The sequence below is a fragment of the Eucyclogobius newberryi genome, unplaced genomic scaffold (genome assembly GCF_026437365.1).
Source record: "Eucyclogobius newberryi isolate DKJ021-1_F unplaced genomic scaffold, fEucNew1.0.hap1 SCAF_9, whole genome shotgun sequence".
NCBI lineage: Eukaryota > Metazoa > Chordata > Actinopteri > Gobiiformes > Gobiidae > Eucyclogobius > Eucyclogobius newberryi.
In genome coordinates this window covers 33,366,917-33,391,631 of record NW_027316532.1, presented here as the reverse complement: position 1 = coordinate 33,391,631, position 24,715 = coordinate 33,366,917, and the positions used below count along the sequence as shown (strand labels likewise).

Below are 24,715 nucleotides of genomic sequence, written 5' to 3'. Positions count from 1 at the left end.
TATTATAACTTTTTTGTAGTTTTATGTACCTCGTCGGTCTTCATCTTTCTTTTAATGAACCTATCATTAAATTAACCTATTAATTAAGTCTTATGTTATGTTATATTATCTTATCTATCTTATTTATCCATCTGTCTATCTATGGTTGATGTGTTGTGCGCATGGATCCATGTGTGGTACAAGTGTTTGACAGATGTAGTTTCTTAAGTCAATCCTAAGGGGGCAGTGTTTATCCACTAAGTCAGTTGTTTTCTGAAGCCACATTTTACATTCTAAAGATCTTCAGACCACTGCAGCTCCCCAACATCAGAGCAAAACGGTATATTTAATTCAGTATTAAACCATGAAACATTAAACACCTCTTGAAAACAGGCCATGATCTGTATAGACCACGAAGAAGTCGAGGCAATTTTACTCTGAGACAAAACTAATGCTTTGCTTTTCACTGCGTGTAGTGCATCCTCTCTACTATTTTAAAATCTGTGCTTAAACTACCGTTTTTTTTATTCTGCTGGCTGCTCTCTATCATTGGAAGACCATCAAGTCCCTCTTTTCATTTGAAGAATTTTCATTATTTAACTCCCATTACTGTTTCATTGTGCTCCCCTGTAATTTGCCAAAACAAAGTTAATATTTGGCTTTGAATGGAAAAAAGATTTGCACAAATGTTGTTAAAGTTGGAACTCAAAGAAAGAACCTATTAGACTGTTTGGGTGGACATTAATTCTGGTAAAACTGTCTTTTACTTTAGACTCATGAGGAAGAGCTTAACACCTGAATATTGCTTCTATTGAATCAGTGAAATAGGCCTATTATAATGTTTTCAGACACTTTAAGTTAGTTTTTCTTTCAACACATTTGCACATTTGCCAACCGGAAAATGGTGTCTTGCCCTCTTCAGGTGGGTGGGGAGTCCTTGCCCCAAGTGGAGGAGTTCAAGGATCTCGGGGTCTTGTTCACAAGGGAAGGATGGAGTGTGAGATTGACAGGCGGATTGGTGCTGCATCGGACTGTTGTGGTGAAGAAGGAGCTGATTCGAAAGGCAAAGCTCTCCATTTACCCTCACCTATGGTCATGAGCTCTGGGTATTGACCTAAAGGACAAGATCGCGCCTCCCTGGGAGGTGTTCCAGGCATGTCCCACCGGGAAGAGGCCCCGGGGAAGACCCAGGACACGCTGGAGGGACTATGTCTCTCGGCTGGCCTGGGAACGCCTCGGGATCCCCCCCGGAGGAGTTGGAAGAAGTGTCTGGGGAGGGGGAAGTCTGGGAGTTCCTGCTTAGACTGCTGCCCCCGCGACCTGGCCCCGGATAAGCGGAAGAAAATGGATGGATGGATATTTGCACATAAAGCTTTCTATTGTGTGCAAATTGTAACTTACTAATTATAATCATTCAAATTAATTTTCTGGAGGGCTTTTTAATCGATATGGCCAATCCTCTGGCAGTAAAAAACATGTTGTTTGGTGGTGAGTTCAGATTGTGAAGAAATAAATTGGATTTTTGTGAGTTAAATGATGGTACAATTCTGTATTAAACCTTAATTAATCTACTGTATTTGTTTTAAAAATATATGCCCGGCCATGTTGCGAAACATAGGCTTAACCTGAAGTGAGGGAACCAAAAAACAGATTTGAATTGGAAAGAGTAAATCACAACTTAACCAGAGTTAGTTGGCACCTACCAAACAACATCGGCAAACAAAACAGAGACAACGTTGGCTGTACAATGTCCTGGAGGGGTCTGATGTGGCCCTGAGGCTATCATCGGCTTCTTCTCTGGTCTACACGAGAACAGCTGATCAAGGCCATAATCGCTGTGGATATTGGGTAATTGAAGATTAGCAGATAACACAAAAACCATCCCTTACAGTAAAACTATCATCTCTTTCTGACACTGCGCTTGCCTGAAGACAACATGATAAAGAAAAAAGCCAGATCAGATTATCACGGAGGGAAACCACAAATGATATAGGCCATCGTATTAGATATGCTTTTACGACACTAAACAGACAAGGTTTTCTGTTTACCACTGATAACACACCGGAGAGGAAGCACACAGTTTATTTACTGTTTGAGGTCTGTAACCATGGTTTATCACGTTATTTAGGTTTTAATGATAGAATTGTTTAATTAGAAATATTTAATTGCTAGTTTTAGCTATTAAATTGCCTTTATAGCAAATGGACAACAGAATGAACAGAATGGTTTACAGTTTACATTCTTAAATATAAAAAAGAAAGAAAACAGATTAGAGCCAATTAATATAATTTGGTTCCATAATCACCTGAATCACTGGTATAATTCACAAAAGTCTATTTACTTATTCATATTAATTTATTAGCACTTATTGTACATGGTAGTACAATAAAGTATTTATTCTGTCCGTGTGCTGCACTGTACATAGAGCCACTTATTGAACTCAGTGCTGCCTTGTAGTATTGCTTCTCTACCACACAGTGTAGTTTATTTTCATAGTGATTCATCTTATTTTTTGATACTCCTGCTGTCTTTAAACACTGTAATGTCCCCATTTTAGGACAAATAAAGGTTCTCTTATCTCAATTTAGCTATTGTGCTAAATTTAAACTAATATCACTCATTCAGGATGACACTGTGATCATAGTCCAACTGTTCAATGGAGTCGTTTACGCTGCAGGAGTTTGGATAAAAGCAAACATTATGGGTAAATCTTGTGCTTCTTGTGAGAGTAATTTCCCAAGGACTCAGTAAGCTCAGAAACTATAGCTGCTATAGCTGCCGTAACATCAGGTAATGAAAGGACCTGCTCTGCTGTGTATTGAGCCTCATCACAGTGGTGCTGCTGTTGAAACTGCCTTGTTTCACCATATCTGCCTTGAAGAAATCCGACTCCAGTTATTAATAGATACCCAGTTCGGCTTGATTTTAGATGTATCATGCACCATATATGGGCATTGTATTACAAACTTATTATTAATAGATACCCAGTTCGGCTTGATTTTAGATGTATCATGCACCATATATGGGCATTGTATTACAAACTTATTATTAATAGATACCCAGTTCGGCTTGATTTTAGATGTATCATGCACCATATATGGGCATTGTATTACAAACTTCCTGAAAACAAATTTCCGGAGGCTCGCAACATGAGGTATCAATAACACTCAACACTGGGACAAATCATAGCCATGTTGAAACTGGATATGCACCTTTTGGCCTTTACTATATCCTGCCTTATCGCATATTAATAAGCCATAACCAGGTCCAGGTTAGTGTGGCCCTGCTGTGAGGGACCACTCCATCATGGTGAAAGAAGGAAAACTAGGGCTTGACCTTAACTCAGAAGTTCACAAGAAACCCATTTGTTATTGCGTTATTTCAACATAATTGAGCAGAACCATTACAACAATGTGCATCTCATCCAAGTGGGACAAATAACGCCTTTACTTTGCATTTCAGTGTAGATATTGAAAGCCAATGTTCTATTTGTGTTGGTCCCAAGAGTGTGATGTAGGTCAGCCAGCCACAATGCTTTTACATGTTTTGGTTAAAGATAAATATTAACAAAGTGCATGTGTAAAAAGTGCATTGTGCAAAATTGCATCAGGAGGCAGCTTCTTCTCCAGCAGCAGAACACAGATGGATTCATTGACGCACCTTTTATCTGGTTTGCTGAACTGGGTAAAACTACGGCAGCTAAACTAGGGTGACACATTTATCCTTAAGTGTTTATAAAATTGTCCTAAACCCTCCAAACACAATCCAAAACCCACAAACTATTAAAAACCCAAATATATACATTAAAATGAATGAGCAAATCACTGCAGAAGTGAACAAAGCTTTTATTTGAGTGAATTCTTGTCATGTCATATTCTTGTCTACATTAACATATCTCCGTGGTTAAAGCTATACGTACATGTATATGAGAACGCATGTTATGCATTAGGTACAAACTCACAAAAGTCATTAACGTAATCCCTGTAACTTTTGAAAAGAAACTTCAGAAGGAATTGCCCTAAAGGGACAATTAAGCAGCAGTTTTTTATGACTCTGGTGAGGGAGATTAAATTTGGAAAAGGGAATTTGGAAAATGTTCAAGGTAGATTGCAAAAGCGTGACAAAATGCAATGTCACTGTATTCCAGCACAATCAGAGTAACAACAGCAAGGTCTCGATGACCAATCCAAAAAAGGTCTCAATGACACATTTCACGTGGTCCAGTTTATGAGTTTTATCTGATCTGACCCATTACTACCCCATCTTACTTCTACAGTCTCTATTGTGGCCAACAAAATGATGAATGTATAATGAAAAAGTCTATTCCAAAGTAGTCTGAGATAGGGCTGTGCAATTCATCACATTTCTGGTCAGTCCAGTCAGTTCTAATCGTCAATGATATGCCTTTTTAATCTCGAGGTACAGACAAACCTGTCAGTAAAAGCATTCAGAAGGAATTTGACCACTTTCTGAGTTGACTTTTACTTGGGAATTGTTTTTGTTCAGAAAATTAATGTAGCCAGCCATTTGTTTTTAAAGGATAAAATAAATCAATAATTGTGATGAACATTTTTGCTACAGGGCCTCCTAACATATTAATCAATGATGGATAATCATTGATCAAGAACAGTTTCCCTTCCCTCTGTTTATTTTTAACTTATTTTAAACTGTATTTGTTTTTTAATGCATGGCTTATTTGATATATCTTGCTTTTATTATTGTTCATTGCTGTATGTTGCCCCGAATCACCAAAGCAAGTTCCCAGCCTGTGGATTTCGTTTTTCTGATTCTGATCTGATCCTGATAGTGATGGATTGTGTTACATATTTGAGACATGTTTAACCTTGTATTCGGGCATAAAATCAGGGAGAACTGTCTTGGAATCACACCCAGGTCACTCATGCAAACTCTCCCACCTCTGTAGTTTTTTTTGGGACCAAATTCACACTTTACTGCGGCTCCACGACGCTTGACATGTTTTACTTCACTGTAACTCAGAACGCGGCGAAGTGCATATTGCTATCTCTATCGGTCAGCCGTTACCCCCTCCATTCCTTTCCCCGCCCTTTATGCCTCCATCTTTTTCACGTGTCCAGACCACGTTCCCATCTCGTTTCCTCCGGTGTCATCCTGCGGCAGCTCTCTGACAGATTGATAACTGCTCTGCGTCACCTCTGTAATAATCACACTGCTGAGATTGACCCATGTTAATTTACAACAAGGGAATTATTTTAGAAGATCTTTGTCTATCACATCTGACAATCAATGGGATGGAATGTAAAGTATAATATGTAAAGCCCAGAAGGACAAAAGCGGTTTCTCGCAGGTCAATGATAGAGAAGTAGATTACCTATCTGCTTCCAGTCCTTAGACCCTCATTTTGGAGAGGACAAAGTAACCTCGAGGAGAACCAGGAGTCTTTTTATGTTTTTGTTTACACTTCACAGCAATATTAGAAAGGTTAAAGCCTGTTTACTTTTTGATGAGCTTGAAGGATGAATGAGGAGGACATTTTCAGGACTAATTATTATTGCGAACAAGCCACATTCATTATTAACTGTACACAATAGCCTCTCCTTTGCAGTTACAGCACATATGGTTTTGAGGGACCATAAAGGACCCTTAAAGGACCCCCACGGCACGCCAATGTAGTCCTGATAAGTGGCATGAACTGGAACATCGCATCAAATGGATTCATGGGTTTCAACTTCCTGTTACATGCAGCATTTTAAGGACTTTTTCCCATTCAAAAGAGTTCATTCCAAAGTTTATTTTCAATAGTAAATTATGGCCACATATGGACACATAAATAGGCAATTGAAATGACAGCGCTGAAATATATTGTCACAAGCACATAAACATAAGATACTGCGCACTAATCATACACATTCATTTAAATCTTCAATATGAATTCTAGTGCCCATTATGTGCCATATAATTGTGTGATGAAGTTGTGGCTGCGGCCTGAACAGGCGGCACACACAGTGAGTTTGTTCACAGCCTGTTGAACCATGTGATTGCTTCAGTAAAACAGAGCAGTCACAGAGACTGAGGCATCTTTATTTTACATCCTCTTTCGGCGGCACTGGAATCCTGACGACACAAAAGCTCTCGCTGTGAAAAGTTCTTCTAACTCTGGCTCCCACACACTGCCGCCGCCTCCACCCGCCGTCACGTTACCTCAGGAGGGACGTGCTGCCGTGCCTCGTCCCCTGTGCGCGTTACAGAGGCGCTTTCAAAGGTTCTCCACGTCTTTGCTGAGCTTTTTGCTTCTTGTGGCTTTTGCTCACTTTTTACCACAACTGCAACGAAAACAACAGGATGAACCGAACATTTTTTGTATTTATTTACCATCCACACAAACCTTGACATGAAATAGGTTTGCACCGTTTTATTGTGAATGTTTCTAGAGTTACACTGGCCTGGAATCATTGGCCTGAGTTATTAGATTTAGTCTATGTTGGCATGAAACTGATTGAATGCTTAAACCGATCTAGAGCATTGGACCTTTTTGTCAAACTTGTGTGACGTAATGCGTATTTATATTGTGATTTTACCCAATACAAGCAATAGAAGTGACAGCATGAAACGATCAGGCTTAAAATGATGACTAATCTTGACATTTTATTGCTATGACGATGAACACCTGTCGAATATTAAACGCATGAGCGCTACAATGAGTTGCATGCGCTTGCCTGCATGTGCCTCTTGCCCACCCTTCTGGGATAAATAATGTGTAATTGAGTTGCTCGTCATGCCTTCTACAGAAACTCTGAAGACATTGCGTTTTCTATCAATGTCAGGCTGCTTACATGTAATAAACTTCCCCAAGATATTTCTGACATTCATCCCAAGTCACTGATCACAATATTATGTTTGATTCCCTTCAGAGAAATGCACCGCAGTCCACAAAAGTACAGTCGTGGAAGAGCGCTATCATTACTGATGGACAAAGAGAAGGAAAAGCTGAAAGAGGTCACCAAGAGCTCATAGTCTGTGATGCTTAACTTATTCCATCTTTTGATGATGGAGTTAAGACTTGTGCTACTGCAACGGACAAAGAAATGCCACAATAAAGTCCCAGCAGCTGGCCGGTTAAGCAGAGGATGAACAGAACACAACGCTGGTACAAGCATTACCGTATTAACTGTGCAAAGAAAGATAAGGAAAAGCACAAATATGAATCAACAATGTGATCCTACAGTATGTCCTGCATTACTGCAAAGTTAGAGGATTTTTAACCATTTGATAAGTTGCCTAAAGGACACAAAACAAATGTACCTTCACTATTCGTTATCTTAAACTCCTTGTTTACTGAATACAAGCTGTAATAATGTTTAGAAATGGCATGTTTGGGATTGAGTCATGTGATTATGGTCTTAAATTAGCATTGTAAAAATGATTTGTAAAAAGAAAGAGGGTAAAGAATACACCTCTAGGCTACAATCAGTGTCTGCAACGCTTTGACTGATTTATTCCACCTCCAGTACTTTCATTACACCTGTGCATGTATTTATGCCTAAAATAGACCAAATTGACTCACAATACATTTGACATTTCCATTAGCTTGAGCGGTTAATCTCATTTTAATTTAGATTGAGATTCAGTCATTTCTAATCCTCAATTTTATGCATGACTTTTTGGTTTGTTTTTTCTTTAAAATGGCAAATGGTGTTCCCATCCTAGAATTTGACAATGTCCTGATTTCAGATGGAGGCAGGCGGCTGTCACTTTTAGAAGTTCACTGTTTTCCAAAGGAGGAGATTGGCTCCACAAACATGCCATATTATTCTTGTGGCTTTAAATCCTGTGAACTGATAACAATCACGTCTTTGGAGTTGAATAATGGCACCATTTTTCTAGATATTAACCATAAAGCAGGTCAGCTATCTGAAATCTGCACCTTATATTCTGACTCAAGCACAGTTTTATGTCGTGATGTCACTTGAACACAACCTATCCTTAAACGTGTCTTGTTTACGGTACGTATCTTGCAATTATTCGTCTTTGTTTTAATGAGACAACATCAAAAATTCAGACTGATCAATATGAGGAAAAAGCCTTTATTCTGTGTGAGATGTTCCTGCAGCTCAGTTAACACCATCATTCTGTGTTCTGTTTGTTTGAGACGCTTATGCATCAATTTAATTCAATTTTTGTATTCTTCCATGTGTCATTGTCATCACAATATTATAAGCAGTCTGAACAATCAATACATTAAACCATGAGCATGATGAGGTCCTAGTCTTATAACCCTTCATCACCAAGAAAAAACTAAACTATCTCAAAATATACCAATAACAAATATGTCATTCTTAATAAGTGCAGGCATTCAGTTTATATTTTTCAATTCTTATAATTTGAATGACTTTAAAACAGCATTTCTCCCGCTGCCATAAACATTTGCACACTTTGTTTATCAAATGAGAGCTAAGTTCAGGCGTACGGACGTTTCTGCTTCTAATTCTGCAGCTAAATGAGTGCGTGCTGAAGTTTTCTCTGTTATTTAAATACACTGTACAGTGGGATGTGAATGATGATTGCCTTTATTCTACTGAGCCTGTGATGATAATGTGAGTCAGTGCCTCACTTCGCAGCTCCATATGGTTTTCTAATTATCAAGAGAGACCAAACAATAACACATCCAGCAGAACACAGTTTGAATATGAAATGTAAATAATTATCACTTTCTGTAGAGATAAAAACATGAGCTATAATTGAGAATGATTCATAAACATGCTTTTTTTGTGGTTGTAATGACTATAAGACAGACATGGGGTTTTCACACTGTGGGAACCTTTTTTAGTCCCTGGTGCTTTTTAGTAGACCATTTCACATACTTCACATACTTCAGGTATTTTCCAATCGGACCAGGAACCTTTTGGTAACACAGGTACAGCACTTTAAAGTGGGCAAAATGACAAGGTTGGATATTTGGTCAAATGTATTTAACACAAACAGACAACAAATGAACAGTTAAGTTACAGTTCGACATGAATATTAAAAGCAAGACATTCTAAAACAACTTTCCAACCCTTCTCTCAACAGCTAAAATATTCTAAGCTGTAGCTGGCCAATAACACATCTTCTAATATAGAGTTATTGTAAAACACACGTGCAACGCTTCTTCTGAAATATGCACGTTTTAATTAGACATGAGGAGATTCAAGAACTGTTCTCATGTAGTTGTGCCTCTCTTGGAAGTTCGAACCCTTTCTCTCTCTCTCACCACCAGCACCCACAGACTTAAGCCCCCCAGATGTGGCCCCCACACACCCAATTAGCCCTGATCAATCCCATTCCAGTGGCTGCTGTGCTCTGCTTCAGGTTTTGGCACTAACAGGCTGGAGGAGTCTCGTGTGGGTGACAGCGGGGGAGCAGTGCTTTGGGGATGATGCTGCTGCTGCTGCTGCTGCTGTAGCTCTTACTCCCGCTAGAAGACAACAGTGTGGTCCTCCCACCTCCTCCGCGGACACAGCGCGTGAGTGCGGCTCAGTCTAACGGACGAACGGGAACCGAACAACTGACAAACTCACGCCGATCAATGGGAGCCTGACTCGGGGCTGCATTTCTGCTCTGTTCACGGGGACTTTTCAGTGAGTGGGGGAAAAAGACGCAGTTATGACAGGGCAGCAGTCGTGAGCAGAGGAATATAAAACCAAGTATTGTGGGAGAAGATTGATAATAACGCGACTGGGAGAGAAGGCGCAGTCAAGGGGCGCACGTGCCATTTCCAAACGTGATTGTTCGTTTGTTGGATTTGCTGTTTCTTTAGCCGCTTTCACATGATTTGGATCCGCGGTGCCATGTGTCCTTACGCGGTGTAGAGACCCTGAGTGTGGAAGCTCCCGCGTCGCACCGGGGGGACAGGTGGTGCTGCGTGTCTGGGCGCGCACCGGGGGCCGCCGCCGCCGCCGCACGGACCCGCACACGCGTCCCAGACAGTTGTCCTACAGCGATGTGTGGCTGGACCTCTGCTGGGGCCAGAGACAGGTGCGAGAGAGCAGCGGAGGAGTAGTTCACAAAGCCCCACGCGCGGGCTCTGGCGACGCGCGAACGAGACTTGTCCGGACTCCGCACGCGCCCCGGGATTTGTTTTCTATTCGCGTTGGAACAAGAGACGTCTTCTTCTCCGCGCTTGACCAGAGGTGAGTGAGTGTCCGGCGGCGTGAGGGGCTGTTGAGGGGCTGTTGAGGGGCTGTTGAGGGGCTGTTGTGGGGCTGTTGAGGGGCTGTTGAGGGGCTGTTGTGGGGCTGTTGAGGAGCTGTTGAGGGGCTGTTGAGGGGCTGTTGTGGGGCTGTTGAGGGGCTGTTGTGGGGCTGTTGTGGGGCTGTTGAGGGGCTGTTGAGGGGCTGTTGTGGGGCTGTTGAGGGGCTGTTGTGGGGCTGTTGAGGGGCTGTTGTGGGGCTGTTGAGGGGCTGTTGAGGGGCTGTTGAGGGGCTGTTGTGGGGCTGTTGAGGGGCTGTTGTGGGGCTGTTGTGGGGCTGTTGAGGGGCTGTTGTGGGGCTGTTGAGGGGCTGTTGAGGGGCTGTTGTGGGGCTGTTGAGGGGCTGTTGAGGAGCTGTTGAGGGGCTGTTGAGGGGCTGTTGTGGGGCTGTTGTGGGGCTGTTGAGGGGCTGTTGTGGGGATGTTGAGGGGCTGTTGTGGGACTGTTGTGGGGCTGTTGAGGGGCTGTTGAGGGGCTGTTGAGGGGCTGTTGTGGGGCTGTTGTGGGGCTGTTGAGGGGCTGTTGAGGGGCTGTTGAGGGGCTGTTGTGGGGGGCTTTGCTGTGCCCGGTGCACTCTGGACACTTTGCTTTGGATGATCTGAGCCCCTCACGCGGGGGACGGCTGGTGGTCCTGAACTAAACGGGACACGCTGTTCATTCTCTTGTCTGAAAAATGCGTATTTTTATTGTATGATTCTCAATTTCATACTGCGTAGCTCACAGTCAGGCACCAGGCAGCACATTCTGCGCTCTCAGAGCCTGCAGCCAGCACACTGCCCACCAACTGAATGTATATTGATCGCTTATTGACTATAGTCATAGGCTATCAATGCAAACAGCCAATTTATGTGTTTGCCAGCAATATCTGTCACCCTGCGTGGCAATTTATTGATAAGCATATTATTGTGGCCATTAAGTGCTGTATTCAACATTATTTTCAGCCCTTTTAATGTTTTGCAGTTTGTATTTCTGGTTCAATGATTGGGAGGTATATTATTGTGTGTTTGTGCATGCATCGGTCTTACTCTGGGCTCTACCACCTTCCCAGTCCCCACCTTTCTCTCTGCAGTATGTTACACTATCTTCCACTTGATACTGTCACTATACTTGATACTGAAGGCTGCCTCAGTAACAGATTCTCCTTTCTCTATTTGGGAGTTTGGTTGCCAGCCCCTGTTTCAAATTCAAATTGCCTTTGAATTTGGCTTTTGTGTTCTTCCAAAGGTTTGAGGGCTGGAAAGAGACAGAAGTAAAGTGAAGTCCCTTGCAAGGGTCAGAGCCTTCATATAGAGTGTGCCAAGTGTGTGTGTGTGAGAGGAAGAGGAGGGACAGGAGGAAGACACCTCTGGTCTGAGGCTAGTGACTGTCCAGGGAAAAGCTCTGCTAACCTTTCCGTCACTGTCAGTCAGCTCTGTGCAGGACAAGAGCCTCTTTAGACAGCAGGCACCAGGCTGTGGCACTTAAAGTCAGCACAAGTATACAGACAGATTGTGGTAATTAAACTGAGAACTCTATTTTTTAATTTTCTTAAGCGCTAAAGTGGAGATGCTTAAACTGTAATGCTATGTCCTTCTTAAAACCATTTGTACAAAACTTACAAATAAACAGAAATGGCTAAACGTTCCCTGTCAGTGTTGGCTAATGGGTGTTGTTGAAGGAAGGAAAATGGTGAAAACAAGTTTATCTGAATAGAGCCGGACACAAAGATCATAACCTTGTTTTTAATCAGGTGAGTGTTGTATCTGGATAAGGAGCCTTCTCACATCCTGACTTCCCTTTGCTGGCCTATCACTGTTAATTACCAGAGCAAGTGCTTTCACAGGATGAATTAATAGACAACAGAGGAAGCACCTGTCTGATAACATCTCTGATCTCCTCATTGTGCCCCTTCCCCTTTTTCATTTGTTTAAAAGCCAGAGAACAATGCACTGAGTTTCAACTTGATAAGGCCCACACACAAGCTGCTTTGAAAGGGATAATATGCAGTACAGTCGTGACAGAGGGGCAGCGTAATATGAAACTTTTACTGGAGTAAATCGATCCGAGGATACTCTTAGATAGAAAAAAAGCTTTTTGCCATGTTCATTTTTGTTTTACATTATTATCTTCTTGTTAACACTCAATTTAAAGGTGCACTATGAGGCTTTTATGGTGGATGATCTGCCAAGGGCTTGTCTCCATGGAGATGCTATTAGTTTTACTTGGTATTGTATTAAACTATCTTGCAATGATTTAATTACAGGGCTATTTATTTATAAAAAAATAAATAATCAAATTGTAGTGTTACGATTATTATGATTTTATAATGATTTTTCAAATATATAGTACCAAGTAGAAAGTAAAGAACACAATGAAACAAACAAAGACCAGAGAAGGCCAGTAGACATCCAACGAGTGAAAAAAAGAAAAGAAGAAAAGAAGATTAAGGCAAATTAAGTCGTGACTAGACCTAGAGTGGGCTTGCCCGTCCACAGATCTGACTGTAACGTGGTCTGGCAGAGGCATTTCTATATTCTATTCTATTTCTTATTCTTTGCTCAGTTTACGTAGAAATGTAATATCAAGCTAGCAGAGCAGACAATACTAGTTGGAGTAATATGAATAGCACCAGTATAAGAGTTGTATAGCAGGAGAAATGAGTAGTTGGAGGAGGAGGAGTCACAGTATTAATAGTAGGAGTAGTTGTCGTTGCAGTTGGAGCACTGTGATGAGTTTGTAGCAGAAGAAACACTACATGATTCATTTCTACTTGAACAATGTGATTTTGAATTATCTCCCCCCACTACTGTGTCTCGCTGAAATATTACTCCTACAACTAACAACTCCTGCTTGTATTTTGAAACCAGAACTTTCTCCAAATCGAATTTCCTTTTGTATGGGCAGTGAGATGAATGGTTTCTTTAATTAAATCACAGCGAGGAACAGGGGTATTACACAAGGCGTATCTTAATAATCGAATCAGCGCCATACCTGACGTTGTGTTTCTGTCCACAATAAAAGACAAGTGATAGATTGTAGTGAGACTTTGTGGGGGATGTCAGTGGAGTCTCCCAAAGCTGATGTCAGGTTTTGGCCATGTTTCCTCTGTCCCGCTCGCCTTTCCTTGCAGCCTGACAAACTGCTCACTGAAGCCTGGATAATCCTTGGCTCGCACCTCCAGGGGATTTATTATAAAGTTAGTTAATTTGAGGGAAGATCCACAGCTTTCCCTTGGACACACAGGCCCGGCAGTCTCCCGCTGCCTTCACGATTGACTCTAGGACCCGCATTTAATGAGGGATTGTTTGTATTTGAACTTGAGAAGAGATTGGGAGAATGGAGTTTTGTGAAGGAAATCTGTGCTGATCGTTTTGTCGACTTGTGTTGTGGGTTTTGAAAGTCTATTTGTGTGTTTTCGATGTTTGAAGTACATATTTAATTCAATTGTTTGTGTTGTACGCCTTTGTTTGATTTAAGGTAGCATTGTGAGTTTAGTAGATTTAAGGATGTTAGTGATAGTTGTAGTTAAAGTATCATTAACGGCCTTGTATCCAAATCCACTTAGTAGCATAGTTATAAAGGTACTTTTGCTCAGTGGTGGATCTGTATACAAACAACTCTCTGTTCAGCTCTACCAGTCGTCATTAAAGGGCACTGTGTAACCTTTATGGTGGGTATGCCACTCTCTGAGATTGTATTGCTTTGTTCGGAATGTTTGACATTAAACTTATCCATAACACTTATCTACCATTTATTGTTTTTTTCTTTCATTGCTAAAAATAACCTCTGCAGATCTGACCTCTCACTTGTTAAATCCATACATTAAAGGTTATTTGTGTGGGTGCATTCACACTTGCACACACAACAAAATAAAAATGAACCTGACTAACACTAGATTGTAATCTGTGTAGCACTCTGAATTGAGTGGAACATCGTAACAAACATTTGAAGTTGATCTTTCCCATTCACAATTGCTCACAGCCCTCCCCTCTTTATGTTATTCAAAAACAAAATAGTCCTTATTTCTGCTAAAATCTCTCTAAACCACTGGTGGTTCAGGCTGAATATGAGTGTTTTGAGTGAGTAGTTTGTCTCTGCACCAGAAGGGCTTCCTGTGTGTCCTGTGTGTCCTGTGTGTCCTGTATGTCCTGTGTGTCCTGTGTGTCCTGTGTGTCCTGTATGTCCTGTGTGTCCTGTGTGTCCTGTGTGTCCTGTGTGCCCTGTGTGTCCTGTGTGTCCTGTGTGTCCTGTATGTCCTGTGTGTCCTGTGTGTCCTGTGTGTCCTGTGTGTCCTGTGTGTCCTGTGTGTCCTGTATGTCCTGTGTGTCCTGTGTGCCCTGTGTGTCCTGTGTGTCCTGTGTGTCCTGTATGTCCTGTGTGTCCTGTGTGTCCTGTGTGTCCTGTGTGTCCTGTGTGTCCTGTATGTCCTGTGTGTCCTGTGTGTCCTGTGTGTCCTGTATGTCCTGTGTGTCCTGTGTGTCCTGTGTGTCCTGTGTGCCCTGTGTGTCCTGTGTGCCCTGTGTGCCCTGCGACAGCCGTGGGACCCCCCTGACCTCAGAGCAAGTGTTGGAGTGACTGTGCTCAAACAACAGGTGTCTTTAACAGCAGTCTAATCCCCCCACCACCTCTGCGCATACACCACGTCCCGCTGCGGCTGACGTCAACTATGGGCCCGCGGCGGTTGCGTTGTAAAATAATATGCACTAATTAGTCAGACAGCTCAGCGTGGGAGCAGGCTCTTAGTCTATGTGTTTTTATTTTTAATTTATGGCATTTGAGTGTCAAATGTCCAACTGGGAGCTCACTAGGTGCTATAATTTGGCTTGATTGCTGCAGTGTCATTCCAGCACATAAATAATTAATTCATATTTACATTACATCCGTTGACTGTAGTCTGTTAATCCCCACAGATTGGGACTATATTTATATGTATTTATGTTCCAGCTAATGAGTAAAAAGTAATGAATGTAGAAAACTTTTACTTACTACATTATATTAACACAGTTTTAAACATAATTACAAAGCTCTTTTATCCAAACACATAGACTACATGAATAACTATCTACAATAGCAAGAATCTCTGGGTTTTATGGAAATATGTTTGCAATTTTCACATGAGTAATGAAATCAGACAGATGAGGTATCTATGAATATCATATGACTGTAACTTTTGGTTAGCAACGTTTTCCAATGCCTTTATTATAATTTAAACAGTGACAGTTTATATTCATTTGTGGCCATGAATTAAATGATTTAGGAATGAAGCACATCCAAATAAAACAGCACTTAAAGCTTGTCAAAGACTTGTTATTTTTACAATTTTGTGCATTGACCTCTACGTGCACCACTAGTGTAAGTTTCAGTTTGGCTGATAAACGGTGTAAGTGGATTTCTGTATTGTACATAAAGCAGTCCGAGCACACATGCATTTCCTATACAGTATTTCCCCCTAGTATCACACGGTTAGTTTCTGTAGGAGTCGTAATAACGTCTCGACATAATAAGAATAACAGATGGCGTATTGGCTGTGGGGCTAAGAGAAGGTTCTGGGTTCTGGGTTCGACTCCCGGACACTTCTGTGCAGAGTGTGCATGTTTCTCCTTGGGCCTGGTTGGGTTTTCTCCGCTCTGGATAAAATGCTCCAGCTAAGATAATCCTGACCAAGCTTGGCTCAAGATCATGAGGTGGGTCCCAGGCCTCACTGACAGGTTGCCCAAGTGCCATTGATGTATACATTAAACTTGACTTGATGTCGCTATGAAGAGGTTGAGCTTAAGTGCTTTATCTGCAATAAAGTTCTAATCTATGACACCCTGGAGCATTTTTTTTGACCTCTTAAATCACAATATTGATCTGAACAACTGATCTGAGCAGCAATGTTTTCCACCGGCCCCTTTAGGGTACGTCGGCGTAAACGTCATCACAACAAAGTGCTGTGTCTCGTCTTCTTCGAGAGATGCAGTTTGTCGTCTTCAATGCTAACAAAAAACACGCTACAGACAGAAGTTCATCTTTCGCTTTTATTTAGAATCAGAACTGACAAGTAGACATCTTCAGAGGCCTGAAATGTACAGTTTCACACAGATATTTATACCTCAACCTATTGACGTCATGATACAAGAAAGAAGTATGTAACTTTAATCAGTTCTTCAAACAAATTATGAACTGAATTAATACTGTTTTTGAGATCTTTGTGTGTTCTCAAACTAAATCATTGATTGATACCTTTTGAGCTACATCTACTATCTATGATGGCAATGCACTTTTTCACATGACAGATTTCATAAGCTTCATGAAGACAAAATGTATTAAACATGTTCACAAGTTCATGATAGCGACCAGCAAACATTTTTTCAATGCCAAAATGTCTATGCAAAGCTGCTGAATCCTATGTGTGTCACCGTTTAATAAAATCAAATTGCAGAAAGAAGTAAGTACAAAAGTGTGTGTGTATTGGTGGGGAATTGGTGAAATGGGAGCAATGGCGTCTTGTCCACAAGAGAATAAAGTTTAATCAAATAGGATGAATCACAACATAAATACAATTTGGCGTGGTTAAATGAGAAAGAAAACAATCATCACACGGTCAAAAGTTGATTTAGCATAGATTTCATTTAGATTACTTTAGCATAAATGGCATAAGAAGTAGGTTGAATGGATGTGATAGTAATTGTAAAAAGAAAATAGCTGATATAATTACAAGGTATTGAAAATGTTCATTCGGTGACTTCATTTCTAAGGCCATTTTTGCTTGGGCTACATTTGTACAACTTAGATAAAATGACACTTGGTTAATTTTATTTTGGCTTCTGGGATTCTTAAGGTTAAACTGAATTTCATCATGCGCCTTATGCAGTTCCTTCACACCTGCAACAGCCCTCCTTTTCTCATTCAGTGGAGTATTTCTCCGGGATCGTGGTCGGACTGAGGCAGAGGCATTAGCGTGTCCTTGGTGGGAACAGCTGTCAACATCCACCTCAACACCAGATCGACAGCTCGTAGTGAAAATAATACCAGGAGCAGGACCTTTCTATCTTTTCTTAACTCATTGTGCATTCCTCGCTGCTCGTTTTCATGCACCACACTCATTACCTTGTCTCCTCTTGTCCTTGACCTCCCCCTCCCCGGACGCCTCCACCTCCCTCGTGCACCTCCCCGGGACCTGAGGAGTCAAGGCTCCCTCTCAGGCGGTGTGGTCCGCGTCTGTGGGCTGTCAGACCAGGGACACTGCCCACTGGGGCCATGAATGGGACAAATTGGCCATAACAATGTCTCCACTTAGCATGAGTGGCTGCAGCGAGATGAGGTGGAAAGAGGGGCTGATGATGGAGGGGTGCGCCCAGTGCTGGGGCAAATACAGTCACACACGAAGGTTCTTAGGGGGTACAGGGGCGGTATGGCAACCCACTGTCACCGCTTCACTACGTCAGAGTGGATTCTTCATTTAAATCTAGTTTCAGAAGTCGAGCGCTATTTGTTTTTTGGAGTACTTCTAATCCATTAACTACTTTAACTAATAAACTTAAGCTTATTTTCCATTCTTATATTCAATGAACCTTAAAGTGATGATGTGAAGTGTCAAGATTATTTAGTTAATTGATAATAATGATTATTCAAGTCAAAATATAATCGTAATAACTAAAAAATTATAATCATGACTATGTTAGAAGCAGTATAAAGTATTTTTTAATAAATTAATAGTTTAAATTATACATTTAAATGTGAAGTGCTTTTTAATTTGACAGTTTTTGTCAGAATTACTGTATTTTATAATTTGGAAAGTTTGATTTAAAAAAACTGGTCTCAAACTTGAGGAGTTGTCATGTGTTTACAAAGGGAATTAAAGAAAACGAAAGATTTCTCTGTTGTTGCTCACGTTCTCAATAATCATAATAATAATAGATTGGTTTAGATTGTGATGTTTTTTCTTACAATACTCGTAACGCTAACATTCGTTATCACGACATCCTTAACCTTAAACTAATTAGTTTAACTTGCCTTTACTGTTCTATACGTCCGTAGTAAACGGCATCTTTGTCTTGTAATGCCAAGAACAATATTTTCAGATTTGACTATTATCTTTTGTTTTATCTCTGAAGTACACCTGTTTTAGCCTCTATTTATTTTAAATATTCTTTCTATGGCAGCCGCACTGACCTGAGTCTAATAAATGTAATAAACTACCCTCAAGTGCCCCATACAAAAACACTTTTAAATCACAGATTGTACCTTTCCTGAACCCTTTTCACTCCATCACCTCCTCTCGCAGCCACATATAGCTGCTGCGCTTGCTGTTATTTGCCCAAGGCAACTGCAGAGGTTTCCATAGCAGCAGAATAAACAGGTTGTTGAGTCTTTTTTACTTTCACACACACATGTGTGCAGTTCCCCAATCTCAGATGCCTGCCATGGAGGGATGTAAGGACTGGCAAGTTTGAAGGTGCTACACAGGGTCAAAGGTCACCCAGCCCACCCATTAGAATGCAGTGAGTGCTATAGTCCAATGGGACCACCTCCGCCATTATTCACACACCGCTACACAGCCGTCATCGGCTTGTGCCTTTTATCTTTTAATCACTTGTTTTGAGACCATTTTCTAAGTATCCGGGACCAAAGCGGTGAAAATAGGAGAGTTCAAAAGAATCTGGCCATAATAGTCAATACTCACTCACTTTTAATTTAACTTTGAACATTTTCTCCTGCAAAATACTGGGGCTGTAGTTGACTAAAGAAATTCTTGGTTGACTAAAGATACGCCCGGTTGATTAGTTGACTTAAATGGAAGTGGTTGTGAATGGGAGTGTATGGAAGCTCAGGCAAACACAACAATCTATACAGAAAAGCACTAGAAAACGGTAAATTTATGTAAAAACTCATAAACTCATGACTAGCTCACTCCATGCTTTCTCCTTTGTTTCTTCATTAAAATCTTTATCATCTAAATAAAGTATTGAGTCCATTTTGTGTGCATTTAGTTCACTGGCTGCTCTCTGGTTGAATTTCAGTATGTTCTGTCTGAGAGGCTGTGTCATTTTTATCGAGCCTTTAGTGCAGTAAGACACAAGCTCCTATCACCAAAGGGACGAAGAGGCTTTCTGAATAAAGATGCTTTCTGTCTGTGAAACTGGCATTGCGTGCTGGCTTCTTGTACCTCCACAGGGGAAGTGTACCGCCGTGTGCGACTGAATCAGAGACGCACCAGGGATCCGTCTATTCTCTGTAATCGTGAGAAAGAGGCATTTTCAGAACATGTAGGCTCCATCCTGCTGGCAGCGGCCCATGCCTCACTGTGGGACAAGACATAACAGTGGACAAGCTTCCTGGACACCAATAAACAGTTGCAGAATCTTTTTTATGATGTTTGCTCGACGCTAAAACAGGCAAGTTGATGTTTGCTCTTTTTCTGCGCACTGATCTGGACGGGAACTCTGAAAACGGCCACAATGGGAGAGGAAGTGCTTAGATTGTCTTTTTCTGAATTCATAGGCCATAACCAGTAACCATAAACCTTTTGCTAAGAATTATGTTTGTGCCATGTGTTATTCCAGAAGTAATTAAGCTGCTTTATTTGATTTCCTACTCAGTGATGGAAAATAACAAAGTACAACATGTAAAAGTACTTAAATCTGTGTCAAATCAATGTTTACTTCTTTACATTTTCTTTTTACTTAAGCAGTATCTGTACTTTTTACTGCTCTACATTTTGGACTACTTACTGGACTGACATTTAAAAACATATTTGTCCTTATAGTTGTATAGTTGAGACCGTGTGCAATGACTGAGGAGTTTATATTTCAGTTTGCTTATCGTGACATTTTGCTTAAAGGTTTTGAGTTTAAGTCACGGTTTTGAGTGAACAGAATATATACATAGAAATGACCAGAAAATCAATTCAGTAGGTTCTTTATAACAATCACTACATTTAATTCCATTGTGCTATTCATTTCTATACTTGTATTTATTGAGTCAAAACATAAAATAGTACTGCTATAAAAATAGTTACCCAACTTGTTCTGGCTTCTAGCACAAAGTTTGTCTCCCAGTCTCCCATAAAGACCACAGCTCTCCAGGGAGAACCTAATAAGGACGCATAATCAGACCTGACCTCAGCCCTGATGCACACCAGCAAATGACTGACCATTTCCATAGACAAACACACAGCAATAAACCACACAGTAATAGACCAGCACGAGCCAAATGCCTCCAGCGACGCATTCAACGCCTGTAGCTCTTCTGCCTCTATTGTGTTCCCATGCCATTCCACTAATAAGAGCACAATGTTTCTTAAAATCAATGCTTGTACATACATTATATGAACATTATTTATTATTTCACATACAACGCTGTAGTCTCCAGACAGTTTATGGGGCACAGTTTAACTACAGGGGAGTAAGATGCTGGTCATACACATTTAGCATCATTTCCCGCATCGACCCAGCATGTGTCTGCTGAAACCATGCCCTGCGGGTCCCACTCCTCTGATCCCGCTGCTGTTTTATGGCTGATTCATTCCTGAAGGGAGAACGGGCCCATCCTGTATAGTTTTATGGGAGAAAAACACCAAAAACATAATGGGGATGTTTCCATAGGCGACTCAGACAAAGTTGAGGTTGTTTGTTTTGTTGTTTTGATAAAACCTGCGGCTATACTTGTTAAATGTCTTCCTGTTTTGCTGCCAAGGTGCCACTTGTATTGTACTTTGAGGTAATTAACAGCCTAATGCGGCCAGTGACCTGTGGGAGCCATTCGGGCAGAAGAAACAGAAAGAAAACGATAGCTTTTTGGCACCAGTGGAGGCGAGCTGGCAAAGTGAGGGGCCGGTGAGGAGACACACAGACCTGCTGTCTCTACTGGGGGCAATGCTGGAATACAGAGAGCAGGAGACACGCTGACAATGAGCTCGATGCTAGTACTAGGAATTGTGATAATGTGGGCAGCTGTAACCGTGGAATTGCGTTTGCTGTTCAAAATTAAATAGTTGACGCAATTGATGTAGTGTAGTTATGATGTAGTGCTATGAAATCAATGTTTGGACGCTTGTACTGTACATATATATTTGATTTTCACATTTTCAACCCACTTTCTTTGATAGCGAAAAGCACAACAAAACTGGGCTTGGTCAGAACTATTATAAGACCACACATAACATTAAAGGGGACATATCATGCTAAATCAAACAGTGTTTCCTTAACATTGTTGTGGTGAATAAAGAGGTCGAGCTTAAGTTATTTAACCTGTTTCAATTAGTAAGCCATTTTATATCAGTATTGTGGTCTACGACGCAAGTGTACAATAATGATCTACTTATGTTATAGTTCAACATTGAGTACCTGGAAAAAAAGCCTTTTTCTTAGAATCAACACTGCCAAATGTGCAGTTGCCGTTTATAACAGTCATAATGTTGGATGCCCTTTCTGAAACAACATTTTCCGTTTATTCAATCTGACAAACACAAAGACAGAGTTAATTTGAGATAAATAAATGAAATATATGGTATTAGGCCTGTGTGCCCTTTCTCTAACACGTTATTAAGCAAAAATATGGTGCCTCGCGTTTGCTCTAAAACAAGGCAAATTCATTAAAAAAAAGTTCTGCCCAAAGCAACTCAAAACGGGGAAGTGTTATAAAAAGGTGTGTGGTGCAAAGATGCTTGTTCAGCTCCTGTTGCAGTTGGAAAGTGGGTCCTTGAACGCTCTTGCCTAAATTAACGGCTCTCGAACACCAATTAATGTACAGCCTCTCTGCGAGCCTCCTCTGCGCTAAATCAAAGGGGTCTTGCTGTGCGGTACATCTGCTTCATGTCGCCAGCACACACGTTCACGCTTTTGCCCCCCACTTACACAAAAGGGAGGATTTCGTCCAAGGAGCTGGTGCCAGAGACAAGATGAAATGAATGCATCAGACAGAGTTAAAAGCTGTGTGTCAAGGTGAGAGAACAAAAGAATGATGATTCGTGCCTTGTCAAGATGTGATGACGAGAATGTCTGTTTTGATGTGAAATCAGGAAGAACTGACCTGTCAGATTGCAAAGTCCACCTGGAGGCAAAAGGTCTGGTGACGGTCGCATTGCTCTAATCAAAAATGTCATCAGGGAGAAAGGCATTTTTGACAAAGGCGGCTAATATAAGTGATGACGTCGTGCATAGCATACTTCTCGCTTCGGGGTCCAATACGCAGCTGTCAGCTGTTTGTAAAGCTTTTTTTCATGCAAATTCTGTTTTGTCCCTGTGCATATATATTGTAAAAGTAAAAGTAAAAGCTGTGTGATGTCTGCATCAAATTAAAGTGTGTTTTATTCTCAGCAAAATCCAAAGAGCTGCATTAGCATGCTAATGTGTGCCGGCCCCTTTATGTTATGGGGCCTTTGGAGAGCTGCAGTTCACGATAGTGAACAGAGGATTAGTTTTTACATTTGTGGCCACCCGGCACTGCCAAATCCTACGTGTGTCACAGTTTAAGAAAGTAAAATTGCTGACCGAAGTAGGTGAAGAGCGGGTGCGTACCTATGTTCCCCAGTACCTATGTTCCCCAGTACCTATGTTCCCCAGTACCTATGTTCCCCAGTACCTATGTTCCCCAGTACCTATGTTCCCCCTTTTCTATGAACAGGGGACCATAGGTACCTCCTCAAATTGTAGAATAGGCTCAGGTTCCACATCCCCAATTGATGTGCATTTACACATACATGTCTGTGGTTTAAGATCTTTAAGATGTGATTCTTTGGATATCCTGTGTTTGTGTAATCTGGATTTCATTTTATGAGTACTCATAAAAAAGCTTTTCTCATTTGGGTTTGGGGTATATATATATTTTTTTAATGATTCTTGACTAGTCTTTTTTCAGTTCAGTTTAAAATTTGAATCAGAATCCTTTTTATTAGAACATGAATTGCAAATCTAATTGCAATACTTTTTCAGAAAAAACACAAATCGATATTTTTCCCAGGTCGTGCAGCCCTATTTATAATCTTTCCTCTTGCCGTTATAGGGTCCAATGCAGCGTACTCAGAGCACAAACTCATAGAAAGGTTAAAAGAGGAAAGAATTCCAAGTCATGCAAATCACTACATGGCACGTTGTTTGCTGTGACGACCCCAGAAGGAAAAAGCCGACAGCCCATCTGGAGTCAACAGGTCTGGTGACAGCAGGCATCGTTCCAGTCCAAGTGTCCCAAACGTGGATGGGAGCCAAGAAGAAGACAGCCAGGGTCTTCGTCTTCCAGGACCCCCATCGACCCAGTGTCCCTCCAGCAATCTGTCCCTCGATACCCTCGTCTGTTGAACAACATAAAAGGTTTTCTTTGTTGTGATGGCGTATGGATCTAAAGATGGCCAAATGAAAAGTGAATGCTCGATTACATGACGTTCGCTTTTCTGTCAGAGAAGAGCAGGTTTTGTGAAGATGGCAGGTTGTGTGAATGCATCTTTAATACATAATAATACATCTTCATATGTATTAGTTTAGGTATAAATATCAGACAAATGGGAATTGTCTGTAAAGTTAATCACAAAAGTGCAGAAATATCCCCTGATACCCTTATTTGAAATTACTTTTCTTAATTGTTTTTAATAAGCTGTGTTTGTAGCAAGCAAATAAAATCAAGACATCCAATAAATATTTTTTCCCCCCCCATCAAATAAGTCCCATCTAGTACAAAGTCTGTAAAAAAAATGTGCATTTTTAAATTAAGTCCGAATTAATGTCATTTTTAAAATGTTTGAATGTCAGTTATAATTTGGGTTCAGTCGTTGATTTCTGGTGCAGTTTGCATCATCCATATTTTGTAATAGCCTACTTCCTTCTGCCAGGGGTAGACTCCAATGATATCCATTTATTGTGTCCGTGGCAGGAGTTTTGAGGCCCAAATACATGTTTCTGAAATCAAGTGGGATGGTGATGTTAGAAACAGTCGGCAGTGTTTTAATGATCCACCTTCAATTTTCATCTGCATAAAATGTGTTGAAAGACGTGTCCTTGGGCAAGTCACTTTGCTCTTGCCTCCAACGAAGCGAGAATGTGCGTGTGAATGATGTAATGATGCAAAGTGCTTTGAGGTCCTTGGGGAGGTTTACTATTTACCATAGACATTGGCTTGCTGCTGGTATGACACAAGGACATAGACAGAAGTTGAGATGCAGCTGTAATGTGCAGTTAATTGTGCCATCAAATGTCTACAATTATGATATTAACCTGCATTACTTGTTTGAGTGTTCAGTATAACATGCAGCCTGCCAGTACAGAGTTTCCTTCTTTATTACTAATCCAACATTTCTACAGATGTCACAAGTTTGACTCATTTGGCACATTGTTCAGTAAAGCACTGCCAACAGCAACAAACCAATCAGCCACTAAAATAATTGATATCCTACACACATAGCTCCTTGTGGGTTTTACAATGGAGCCGTTGATTGGCAAGCCTTGAGTTCCTGTTTTTTCTGTGGTGCCTTCAGAATAGTGTAACTAGCATGCTCACAGTCGCTAGCGGGTCATTCGTATTTGCATGTAAATTTTTTTAACCTCTTGGCTCGACTGGTGGGGCAATCAGAATGGC

The 24,715-nt window shown here is 41.0% G+C and overlaps 1 protein-coding gene across 1 annotated transcript in view; it reads right to left on the bottom strand.

The window, feature by feature from the left end:
* Positions 1-24,715, bottom strand: part of plin3 (perilipin 3) — a 292,037-nt gene that overhangs the window by 6,023 nt on the left and 261,299 nt on the right. The window lies entirely within an intron of this gene.